We start from the raw sequence: 11,794 nt of genomic DNA, 5'->3' as shown, positions 1-11,794 counted from the left end.
ATTTGTTTTTGCCTCTTTGGTTTTTCAGAGATGTTTCAAAAATTTTCTGCCTATAAAGCTTTCTTGGTTTGTGAGGCTAGGTCTATCCTTCTCTAATACATAGAGTTGTTGTGTCAGGCACATAAAACTAGAAATATTGTAATAATTTAACAGGTACTAAGACAGATGGTAAAACAATGCCCTTAAGATAATTGACTAAGTCACCAAAAGTGGCACTTTGTACACAAAATGTGTACGTTCTAAACAGAAACAGAATACTCCCATAAGCAATGCCACCAGAGGAAAGCAATAAATATACCAGATAAAAGGAGAATAGAGGCCTTTTTAGGCCCAGGAATGGAATCTGAGTTTATTTTGAAAAAAACAAAGTGATCAGATTCATTTGGAAATTTCTTACTTAATGAATTCTCCATTGTTCTACTGGATACTGTTGTATATGTCTGATGTATTATCATAAAATCTTACACCTAGGTTATAGTTTAGGATGATTATAGCTCTTTTGGTACGGTGGATTATACTTAAATAGTACAAGGCATGTTATGGGATGTCCTTCTGCATATGTGTTGTTTTTATTGGTTGATAAATAAAGCTATTTCAACCAATGGCTTAGCAGAGTAAAGCCAGATGGGAAATCTGAACAGAGATATATGGAGAGATGCCAGAACCTTACCAGTAGACCACACTCTCATGATGATATAAAGATCAATAAAAGTGTGCTAATTTAAGATATAAGAGTTAGTTAATAAGAAGCCTGAATTAATAGGCCAAATGCTGCTATAATTAATACAGTTTCTGTGTGATTATTTGTTGTAATAAGAGTGGCAGGGCTGCGTCCCCGGCACCCAGCTGCCTGCATGGCTAGCTTATGCCCCGAAATAATTACACAGAAACTGTATTCTTTTAAACACTGCCTGGCCCATTAGTTCCGGCCTCTTATTGGCTAGCTCTTACATATTGATCTAACCCATTTCTAATATTCTGTGTAGTACCACGAGCTGGCTTACCAGGAAAGATCTTAACCTGCATCTGTCTGGAGTGGGAGAATCATGGCGACTCCCTGACTCGGCTTCTTTCTCCCAGCATTCTGTTCTGTCTACTCCGCCTACCTAATTTTCTGTCCTATTAAAGGGCTAAGGCAGTTTCTTTATTTAACCAATGAAATTAACTCTTCCATCAATTATTTGGGTCTGGGCAGCCGGGAAAAGAAAGCCAGTCACTGTCTACGAAAGCATTTCTTCTGTGACCTATAAAGGTATTTGACTTTCAAAGGCCAAAACATGGCAAAGTGGAAAAGCAAGAACATTGCCAGAGGCCCTAAAAGTTCTGCCTAGTGATACATGGCCCAATGTACTTGTTCAATATGCAATCTTCAAAATGTACCTCAGGCAATTTTGCATTCTCATAGGATTTCTATGCAATCATTAGCCAATTTCTGAATACCAGTTACTCAGTTGAAATTTCCCCAGTAAAGAGAGGAAATGAAAGGGTAAGCTTCAGGAACTCCCTTACTTAACTAAAGCTTGCTGTGTTTCCTGGGAATGAAGAAACACATAGTCAACATCCTGATTATTCAAACCTCATCTTCCTCTTTATTAGCACTTAAGCTAAAAACAGAATAAACAATGATCAGGTATGCAAAGGCATTTCCTGAAATCTCTGCCAAAACAATGCAAAAACTATGTGCCCAGAGTGTTACTTATGAAGCAAGTTTTTACTTGCCATTCTGTGTGACATTCTCTTGCTTTTGAATGGATAATAGAGGGACTTTTATATGGTGGGTAAGCATTGATTTGACTAAAAGCTGCATGTGTTTTAATTACTTAAGGCTGCTTCTTCATTGAAATAACATGCCATGCTTGTTGGCACACTTTAAATAATATTAATGTTATCAATATTGATATCAGTTATATCAACTGAGTACTTACTCACTGTACTCACTATACATAGTGATTTCCTTGCTTTATTTTTCCATTTACTCCAATAAAATTATAATACAGGTGTTTCTCAAAGGGATTTTTGAACCAGTGCAAGTAAACTCCTACCAGTCTTCAACGAGATGAACAGAGAAATGAAATGCAGAAACCTCTGTAGTCACATTGACTGTTACAACACAATGTCTCATTAAATTCCAATGTTATTCAGTTCATATGATTGTCAAACTTGGTGCAAACCATGCTATTTTCATGTGTGCCAAGAATCCATCACTTGTGGTATTTTAATGTTCATTTATCAACTGAAAATCAAACAGTTAGAAAGCTAACATAGTTACCTGCATCAAAAGATAGATTTGACTTTACAGTTTAAATTTTTTGAACTGGCTACAAATCAACACCTGAAGGTAAATTTTATAGTTGCAGCATCACTAACTTCATTGTAAATAAAAAGAACAGGTAACTAAAGCTTGGTGAAACTGTTTGAAAATCTCTTCCATTTTGCCTATCAGAATACTTATGAGATAGATCTCTCTAGTATAATTGTTATTAAAACCAAACATAAAAGATATATGTGTATGTATATTATTGTTTATTATGAGTAATATTGTCACCATTGCAGATGAGATTATGCAGATTAATTAGCCAGAAGCAGACTCACTTGTCACATTAAAATTTTAGATGTTGATATACACTGTGCATTACAGTGTTCATTAAGGCAGTCACTATTTCACTCATATAATCAAAAATTACTTCCATTTACACTTTCAGTAAGAAAGTTTTTATTTAATTTTTCTTGTAATGTTCTCACTGTATTTATTACAATCTAAATTTTAGGTCTGCTGAAATCTTGTAAGAAGGTAGGCTTAGTGGACTCTGCATCCACCCTGCAAACACAGACTTCTCAGAGTTCCTTCCTCCCTGGTCCACACCTGCCATCAGTTTACCTTGGATGATGATATAACTTCGTTGATTGTTAACAACAGCTCTAGCATGTACAAAGCTGGCTTCATTGGTGAAAATGCTCCCGGAGAGGTCTTCCTCTCCATCACAGGCCTCTCACTGAACAAAGCACGATGGTGGGAATGGACCAGAAGGACTCCTACGAGGGCAACAAGGCTCAGAACAAGCAAGGAATTCTGACCCTGAATCTTGTTGTTAAAGGAACATTTGGGGTTTCTGTCTCATATTGGGAGGCATCTGGTATGGGACAGAAGGAAGACTTTAGGAAATTTTTACTTTCTCCATGTCTATTTTGTCTATATTGTATTCTTTATTAAATGTATTTCTCTATGTATAAAATCAATAGATTTTCCTACAGATCATTTTCCTGCAAATGATGGAGGAAGGCCATTGATTAATTAATAAAGAAACTGCTTGGTCTGATAGGTTAGAACATAGGTGGGTGGAGTAAACAGAACAGAATGCTGGGAGGAAGAGGAAGTGAGATCAGACTCCATAGCTCTCCTCTCTGAGGCAGATGCGATGAAGCTCCCACCCAAGATGGACGTAGGCTAGAATCTCCCTGATAAGTCACCCCCTTGTGGTGCTACACAAATTAATAGCAATGAGCCAAGCAGTGTTTATATGAATACAATTTGTATGTTGTTATTTCAGGTGTAAAGCTAACCATGTGGGAGCCGGGCGGGACGAAAAGCAGGCCTGCCCGCAGCTCCTCACCACAGAATGGCACCCACGTGGACAACTGCTTCCACATAAAGCCTGAGACAGCTTGGTAAGTAATTCTAGAACAAAATGACAGCATTGTGCATGGTTTCTTGGTAGCTGCAATTTCTTGGGTCTGCTCTGCTTGCTAGAGGCAAGCAAGCACACTCATTTAAAAGAGGCTTCCTGACTCAGCTTTAGCTGCAAAACCCTGCAGCTCTTTTAAGAGGTCCTGCCACGAAACACTTAAAAGGTGTTGGTAAAAAGCTGTCTGCATGCTTGTTTGTTTTCAGCCATAGCAGGAAAAAAGTTGGGCTGTTTTAAAATGCTGGCTTTCTGGGCCATCCTGCCAGGACAAACTGTGACTCAGGCAGGCAGTCTGAATGAGTGTGGTCTGTGAGCAGAATGCTCCAGCTTACTTGCTAGCAAGGACCTTGAAACACCACAGAGTTGTGGCAATAAAAATGGCTATAGCTGTTACCCCTGCCTTGGGGCTGGAAAGCTAAGGAATGGGCTGGATCCAGCCGTCAAAGCCACGGCTTTAATCCTACCCATATTGCTCGGTAATTTAAAGGCTCATGTGGTCAGAAAAAGAGAGAAAGATACAGTAAAGAGAGATTCAAAAACAAAACATAAAAACCTTTAAATGATTTACAGTGTGTTAAAAATATATGCAGGCTAAAAGTTAAATTTCTTAAAGTAAAACACAAAAAAAGGAAGAAAGAGAGTAGTTGGGTGTGGTGGTACACACCTTTAATCCCAACACTTGGGAGGCAGAGGTAGATTGACCTCAGAGTTGAACTCTGTGACTTCAAGGTAAGGTAGCACACGCCTTTAATCCCAATGCCTGGGAGGCAGAGACAAAAGGATCTCTGAGAGTTCAAAGACAGCCTGGTCTACAGAGTTATTCCAGGACAAAGATATACAGAGAACGTGTCTCAAAAAATAAAAGTAAAAATAAACGAAATAGAGGTTAAAATAAAGCTGCACAAAGATGGAAAATACAATGAGAATCTTCATACTGTATGCTATTATGCTTTCTTTGAATTGTTTGAATGCTGAAGAAAGAGCAACAGCTGCTAAAAGATATTTGTTTGTAAATGCTGCTGAACTAATCCACAATAGATATTTTGAAAATACCTTGACTTCAGAATTTGGATCTAAGGATATGATACTTTGGAAAAGAGATTCTTCTTTTGTTTTTACAGACAATGAGACCCTGTGAATTGCTTCCATCCCAATATGGTATGATAGACCATGCCCTCCTGAAAGGTTGCATGAACACCTTCAGAAAATTACTTCACTCAACTGCCAACTGAGATGAACCTAGCACACAGGTTATACCATGAAAGACCTAAATAACAGCACCCCCATTCAGCAGGAAGCAGTTTGGAGAGAAATAACTGCGCCCATGTTCCCATATATTGTTTATAAATGTGCTTTTACATTTAAAGGGGGAGAGGATATAGATGTGAATAATTGCATTGATATGACTCTTGGTTTACTGATATTAATTTAAGGTCAATTTTATCATATGTATATGTGTTTCTGACCTTGACTAAGGTATTGTGATTGTGTAGTTCATGTAAAAATGTAATGTATATAAGTTGTTAATGGATAATCATTAATAATAGTCAAGTTTGTAGTCATGTTAGTTAGATTTTCTAGATCTATGTATATATATTTTAGTTGAATAGGCATTCTTCATATCTTTCAAAGACTATAGAACATGACATTTAATGTTTTAATAACTTAGGACTTTTCATGACAATGAGACACTCTGCTCCTGGCAGCACCAATCTACTTCAAGAGGAAGATGGGCATAGAAGAGGATCCTTATGGAGTTTGATAGTCATTTGGGCAAGAAACCACTCTTGCCTTGACTGTTGCATAAACTGGACATAGAGAACCCTCAGAGAGAGGACTGCTGAACTTGCCTAAGGTGAGATGATCTTTCAGGATTCCTGATTCATGAAAGAGTCTTGGAGCCATTCTGCAGGACACAGAAGGTAGTGACTGAACTGCCTTTGAAATTTCCTGCTTCATGGAAATGTCTGCTGGAAACTATGGGCCTGTAGGCCGAAGATGGATGTCCCAATGATACAGAGGAACTTTGGGAGACTGTCCAGGCAGCAAGATGTCTCTGTGATTTCTAGAGTTTTGTAAGTTGCTTACTTCTCATTTACTTAGGTAATATTATATCCTTCTGGAGTCTTTGATGGAGTTGAAGAATAGATAGTTATAGTTGTTTTCCTTTGTTATGATAAAAGATAAAGTAGATGTAAATATTGTAACTGTAATTCTTACTTGATAACTGCTTTGTAATATGTAATTTTGCTATGTTAAAGTTAAAGCCTTCCTTTTTTTTTGTTTTGTTTAAACAGAAAAAGGAGAAATGATGGAGGAAGGTCATTGGTTAATTAATAAAGAAACTGCTTAGCGTGATAGGTTAGAACATAGGTGGGTGGAGTAAATAGAACAGAATGCTGGGAAGAAGGGAAGTGAGCTCAGATACCAGGCCTCTCCTCTCCAGGGCAGATGAGATGAAGCTCCAACCCAGGATGGACGTAGGCTAGAATCTTCCCTGGTAAGTGCACCTCGTGGTGCTACACACATTAATAGAAATGGGCCAAGCAGTGTTTATATGAATACAATTTATGTGTTGTTATTTCGGGTGTAAAGCTAACCATGTGGGAGCCAGGCAGGAGGAAAAGCAGGCCTGCCCACAGCTCCTCACTACAAATCTTTGAAGTGTCCAGGGAGAAAATAGTGCCCCACAGCAAAAACTCCACCTGGGTGAGATGACATTGTGATGCTGATAGTGCTACTATAAGACCAGCTTTTTGAGGGGGTATCAGCACCTTCTCATGGCATTTTAGCCAGAACTCCAAATAAGAACCTTAAAAAAACTCTATCAACTGGTTGAACATAGCTATACTTTACTAGATAGTAATTTTAAAACTTAACCATCAGTTTACTTTTGCAGGGTCCCATAAAGAGAACATCGCTCCCATGACAGCAGGAAACAATTCTAGAAGATGACGCCCCCTCTCCAAAAAGTTTGTCCTCAGGGTTGGGAACACCACTTAGGGGTTGTTGATTGTTACTTGTATCAGGTAGAGGGTTGGGGTGGAAACTATGTTTGTTTGAAAAAAAAAGGGAGGATTAACAATAGTGAGTAATAAAGGGAATACTTGTGAGCTATTATTTATAGGTAATTTACATTGGTATAGTTTCTGTATATTGATCAAGTTCAAATTATATTTGTTATTTCTGTTTACAATATTTGTGCACCTATGCAAAGTTATTCTGTCAGATTGTATACATGCATGTTTCTACCTCTGTTTAGGACATTTTGTATATTGTACAACTTTTAGAAAATAGTTTTGTATTGCATTGTATATTATTCTTACCTCTAAACAAGATACTTATACATTGTTTACATTCTAAGGTCATTGTCCTCATTTTCTGCACATTTTTTTACAGATTATTTAATATTCTGACATGAAGTCTTAGTCTTTAAGTTATACAGGTATTAAATATTAGGTCAATAGTTCTTCATGTTTGTTATTAATTAAATTCTTTAGATACATAAAGATTGTATTCTGTCTAGATAGGTAATCTTCAACCATTTCAAGGATCTGTAGAACATGGCATTTAAAGAACTTAGGGTTCTGTTGACATGAAAGATGATTGCTCCTGACAGCACCAATCTATTCCCAAGAGAATGTTGAGCCCCGAAGACAGTCCACTGGGAGTTTGTTTTCTTCTTGGCACATTTGACCTTTGGGCAAGAGACTGCCCATTGCTCAACCACTGACAAAATACATGGTATCCAGAAATGGATAAGCAGGACACAAGGAAAAAGACTGTCAAATCTTGCCAAGACAGGGTAGGATGATTCTAAAGTTTTTCCTGCCTCTGAAAACGGTCTGTCAATTATGCTATGCCTTAGCCAAAGTTGGTTGCTTCAATCTTGCAAATGAGACTTTGGGTGATTGCTCAGGTAGCTAATTGTCTCCATCATATATTGCTCACTTTGGAAGCTGCTTGATTGTACTTCTTGCTTGTTCAAGTAATATTACTTCTCTCTTAGGCCTTCAATAGGGTTAAAAATTAGGTAATCATAGCTGCATTCCTTTTACTAAGCCAAGCTTCTTTTCTTTTTTTTTCTTTTTTTTAGGGTTTATTTATTTATTTATTGGCTTTTGTTTTTTTTTTTAATTATTTATTTATTTTTATTCTTTTTTTAATTAAAATTTCCACCTGCTCCCCATTTCCCATTTCCCTCCCCCTCCTTCCACATATCGCCCCCTCCCCCTATCCCCACTCCTCTTCTCCTCCCCCCACTCCATTCCCTTCCCTCTCGATACTGAAGAGCAGTCCAAATTCCCTGCCCTGCGGGAAGACCAAGGTCCTCCCACTTCTATCTAGGTCCAGGAAGGTGAGCATCCAAACAGGCTAAGCTCCCACAAAGCCAGTTCATGTATTAGGATCGAAACCTAGTGCCATTGTCCTTGGCTTCTCATCAGCCTTCATTGTCCGCCATGTTCAGAGAGTCCAGTTTCAACCCATGCTTATTCAGTCCCAGTCCAGCTGGCCTTGGTGGGCTCCCAATAGATAAGTTCCACTGTCACAGTGGGTAGGTGCACCCCTCGGGGTCCTGACTTCCTTGCTCATGTTCTCCCTCCTTCTGCTCCTCATTTGGACCTTAAGAGCTCAGACCGTTGCTCCAAATTGAGTCTCTGTCTCTATCTTGATCCATCGCCAGATGAAGGTTCTAAGGTGATATGTAAGATATTCATCAGTATAGGATAGGGTCATTTCAGGTTCCCTCTCCTCAGTTGCCCAAGGTACCAGCTGGGGACATCTCCCTGGACACCTGTGAGCCCCTCTAGAGTCAAGTCTCTTGCCAACCCTAAGATGGCTCCCTTAGTTAGGATATATACTTCGCTGCTCCCGTATCCACCCTTCCTATATCCCAACCATCCCAATCCCACAAGCTCCTCCCATCCTCCCCTTCTCACGTTTCTCACCCCATTTCCCCTTAGCCCCATGCCACCTCACACGCAAGTTCCCAGTTTTTGCCCGGCAATCTTGTCTACTTCCCCTATCCAGGCGGATGACTATACGTTTTTCTTTGGGTTCACTTTCTTACTTAGCTTGTCTAGGATCACAAATTATATGCTCAATGTCCTTTATTTATGGCTAGAAACCAAAACCCAGGATAGCCAAAACAATCTTATATAATAAAGGATCATCTGGAGGCATTACCATCCCTGACTTCAAACTCTATTACAGAACTTCAGTATTGAAAACAGCTAGGTATTGGCATAAAAACAGAGAAGTCGATCAATGGAACCGAGTAGAAGACCCTGATTTTAACCCACAAACATGTGAACACCTGATTTTTGATAAAGGAGCTAAAAGTATTCAATGGGAAAAAGAGAGCATCTTACAAATGGTGCTGGCAGAACTGGTTGTCAACCTGTAGAAGAATGAAAATAGATCCATATCTATCGCCATGCACAAAACTCAAGTCCAAATGGATTAAAGACCTCAATATCAGTCTGAACACACTGAACCTGATAGAAGAAAAAGTGGGAAGTACTCTACAACATATGGGTACAGGAGATCACTTCCTACGTATATCCCCAGCAGCACAGACATTAGGGACAACATTGAATAAATGGGACCTCCTGAAACTGAGAAGCTTCTGTAAAGCAAAGGACACTGTCACTAAGACAAAAAGGCAACCCACTGACTGGGAGAAGATCTTCACCAACCCTGCAACAGACAAAGGTCTGATCTCCAAAATTATAAAGAACTCAAGAAACTAAACTTTAAAATGCTAATTAATCCAATTAAAAAATGGGGCACTGAACTGAACAGAGAATACTCAACAGAAGAAATTCAAATGACCAAAAGACACTTAAGATCATGCTCAACCTCCTTAGCGATAAGGGAAATGCAAATTAAAACAACTTTGAGATACCAAGTTTATTTTAAATAAAATATTTAAACTTTTTGGAATAGAATGTTTATTAAAACATTTGTCATGTGTTCCTTGCTGATGTTGTTATAATTTTATATTTGATATCTGTTCCTATTGTATATAGTTTTGTATTGGGTTTGGATCACTCTTGTTTAGATAAAAGGGTGAGATGATGGAGAAAGACTTGTTAACCAATAGTTTTTAAGTGGTGGAACCTAGTTTGATATGGCTTTCAGTGGCCGGGAGATAAAATCCTATGCACCACCCAGATATGCTCTCTGTGTAGCTTCCCCATGATTGAGCAGAGACTGGATCTTCCATTCCTGTGGCGTGACTTTTCCCCTTATCATAAATAAAATATAATTGTTTTATCCTTAACTAGCCTGGTTATTTCAAGATCCTGAACCCAAAGGCCAAATGTGCGAAGATGACGCAGATCATGTTCAAGACTTTCAATAACCTTGCCCATATGTCTTTCATCTTACCACCCTCATAGCAATGAACTAAATAGATGGGATAACCCACAGCATGTCAATCATTGAGGACTACACTCTCCCCTAAACCATCGTACCTGTGTACCTGGCTGGCCAGAACCTGACAGACTTCCTCACAAAGGTCCTGACATCTTAAGAGCAGCTGTAGCTTCTCCACTAAAGCTGAGCAGGAAATCATATGTTGCATCAAGGAGAAGCTGTGCCATGTTGCCCTGAATTTTGAGAGATAAATGGACATTGATCTATCCTCCTCCTCCTTGGAGAAGAGCTAAACACTGCTGAAAGGCCAGATCATCACTATTGTTAACAAGCAGTTCCACTGCACCAGTTGCTCTTCTTCCTGGTTACAGAATTCTTCAGTATCCAGGAAACTACACTCAGTTCCATCATGATGTGTGACATGAACATTCACAAAGAACTCTATGCCAACACTGATGGAGGTGGTTCTTGGATTTATCTGTTGCTTTCATTGGTTAATTAATAAAGAAAACTGCTTGGCCCTGATAGGACAGAAAATTAGATAGGTGGAGTAAACAGAACAGAATGCTGGGAGAAAGAAGCCGAGTCAGGAGTCGCCATGATTCTCCCACTCCAGACAGACGCAGATTAAGATCTTTCCTGGTAAGCCAGCTCGTGGTACTACACAGAATATTAGAAATGGGTTAGATCAATATGTAAGAGCTAGCCAATAAGAGGCTGGAGCTAATGGGCCAGGCAGTGATTAAAAAAATACAGTTTCCGTGTAATTATTTTGGGGCATAAGCTAGTCCTGTGGGCAGCTGGGTGCCGGGGACGCAGCCCCGCCGCTCATATTACAACACAACACAGTGCTAATTTGTGGCACCACCGTGTACTCAGGCACCACTAACAGAATGCAGGTGATAACCGCTCTTATTCCAAGCATGATGAAGATTGAGATCACTGTTCTTCGTGGGTGCAAATACTCTGTGTGAATCATTAGCTCCATCCCAGAAGGTGTGGAGCAGCAATCAGGAGGACAGCCAGTCTAGACCCTCTATCATTCGCCTCAAATGATTCTACAAAGACTGTTACTGAGCTGTGTTTCATGTGGTTTCTTAACAAAACCTATCTTGTACAGAAAAAATAAGGTGACAACATTGGTATGGCTTTTTAAATTATTTCTTTAAAATTATATTGCTATTGTTGTTGTCCATTTGTTGTTTTTAACTCAGGATTTCAAAAGTGGACTAATGAAGACAACAGTAGTTGGCTGAAGCAAGCATCCTGAAAGTTCTGCAATGAAGCTGAAGACTTCAATCGTACATATTTTATAGTCATTCCAGGTATCCATAATGCTCTTGCCTTCTCAAAGGCTGATTCCCATTACCAAAAGGAGTATAACCCTATCTATCCTGACTCCATGCTTAAGAGGTGACAACATTGATTTTTGTATGAATTATGTACTGCAAAAATTTTTTTTAATCTTCTGCCTTATTCCTTTTTATTTTCATTTTGGATGGTCATCATGCCCCTACTTTTTGATCAACTTGAGATGTAGGAAAAAAATTTGGTCTACTTAGGAGTTGGTTGAGGTGTGGAGGTAGGGCTTGCCTGTATACTGAATTGAGAATTGAGACTAGTTGAATAAAAGTACACACTTTACAAACAAAAAAGTAGGCTTTTTCACATTGAGCAAAGCCATTAGATCTTTTTGTAAATACTTACACACAAGCAATGACTACCCTCCT

At 38.9% G+C, this 11,794-nt stretch overlaps 1 pseudogene; it reads left to right on the top strand.

Moving 5' to 3' along the window:
• Positions 1–3,007: 3,007 nt before the first annotated feature.
• LOC130868551 (actin, cytoplasmic 1-like) lies at positions 3,008–11,334 on the top strand (annotated as a pseudogene).
• The last annotated feature ends 460 nt before the right edge of the window (positions 11,335–11,794 follow it).

Source organism: Chionomys nivalis, chromosome X (genome assembly GCF_950005125.1).
Source record: "Chionomys nivalis chromosome X, mChiNiv1.1, whole genome shotgun sequence".
Classification (NCBI taxonomy): Eukaryota; Metazoa; Chordata; class Mammalia; order Rodentia; family Cricetidae; genus Chionomys; species Chionomys nivalis.
Note: the sequence above shows the minus strand (reverse complement) of the source record. Positions and strands in the feature narration are given on the sequence as shown.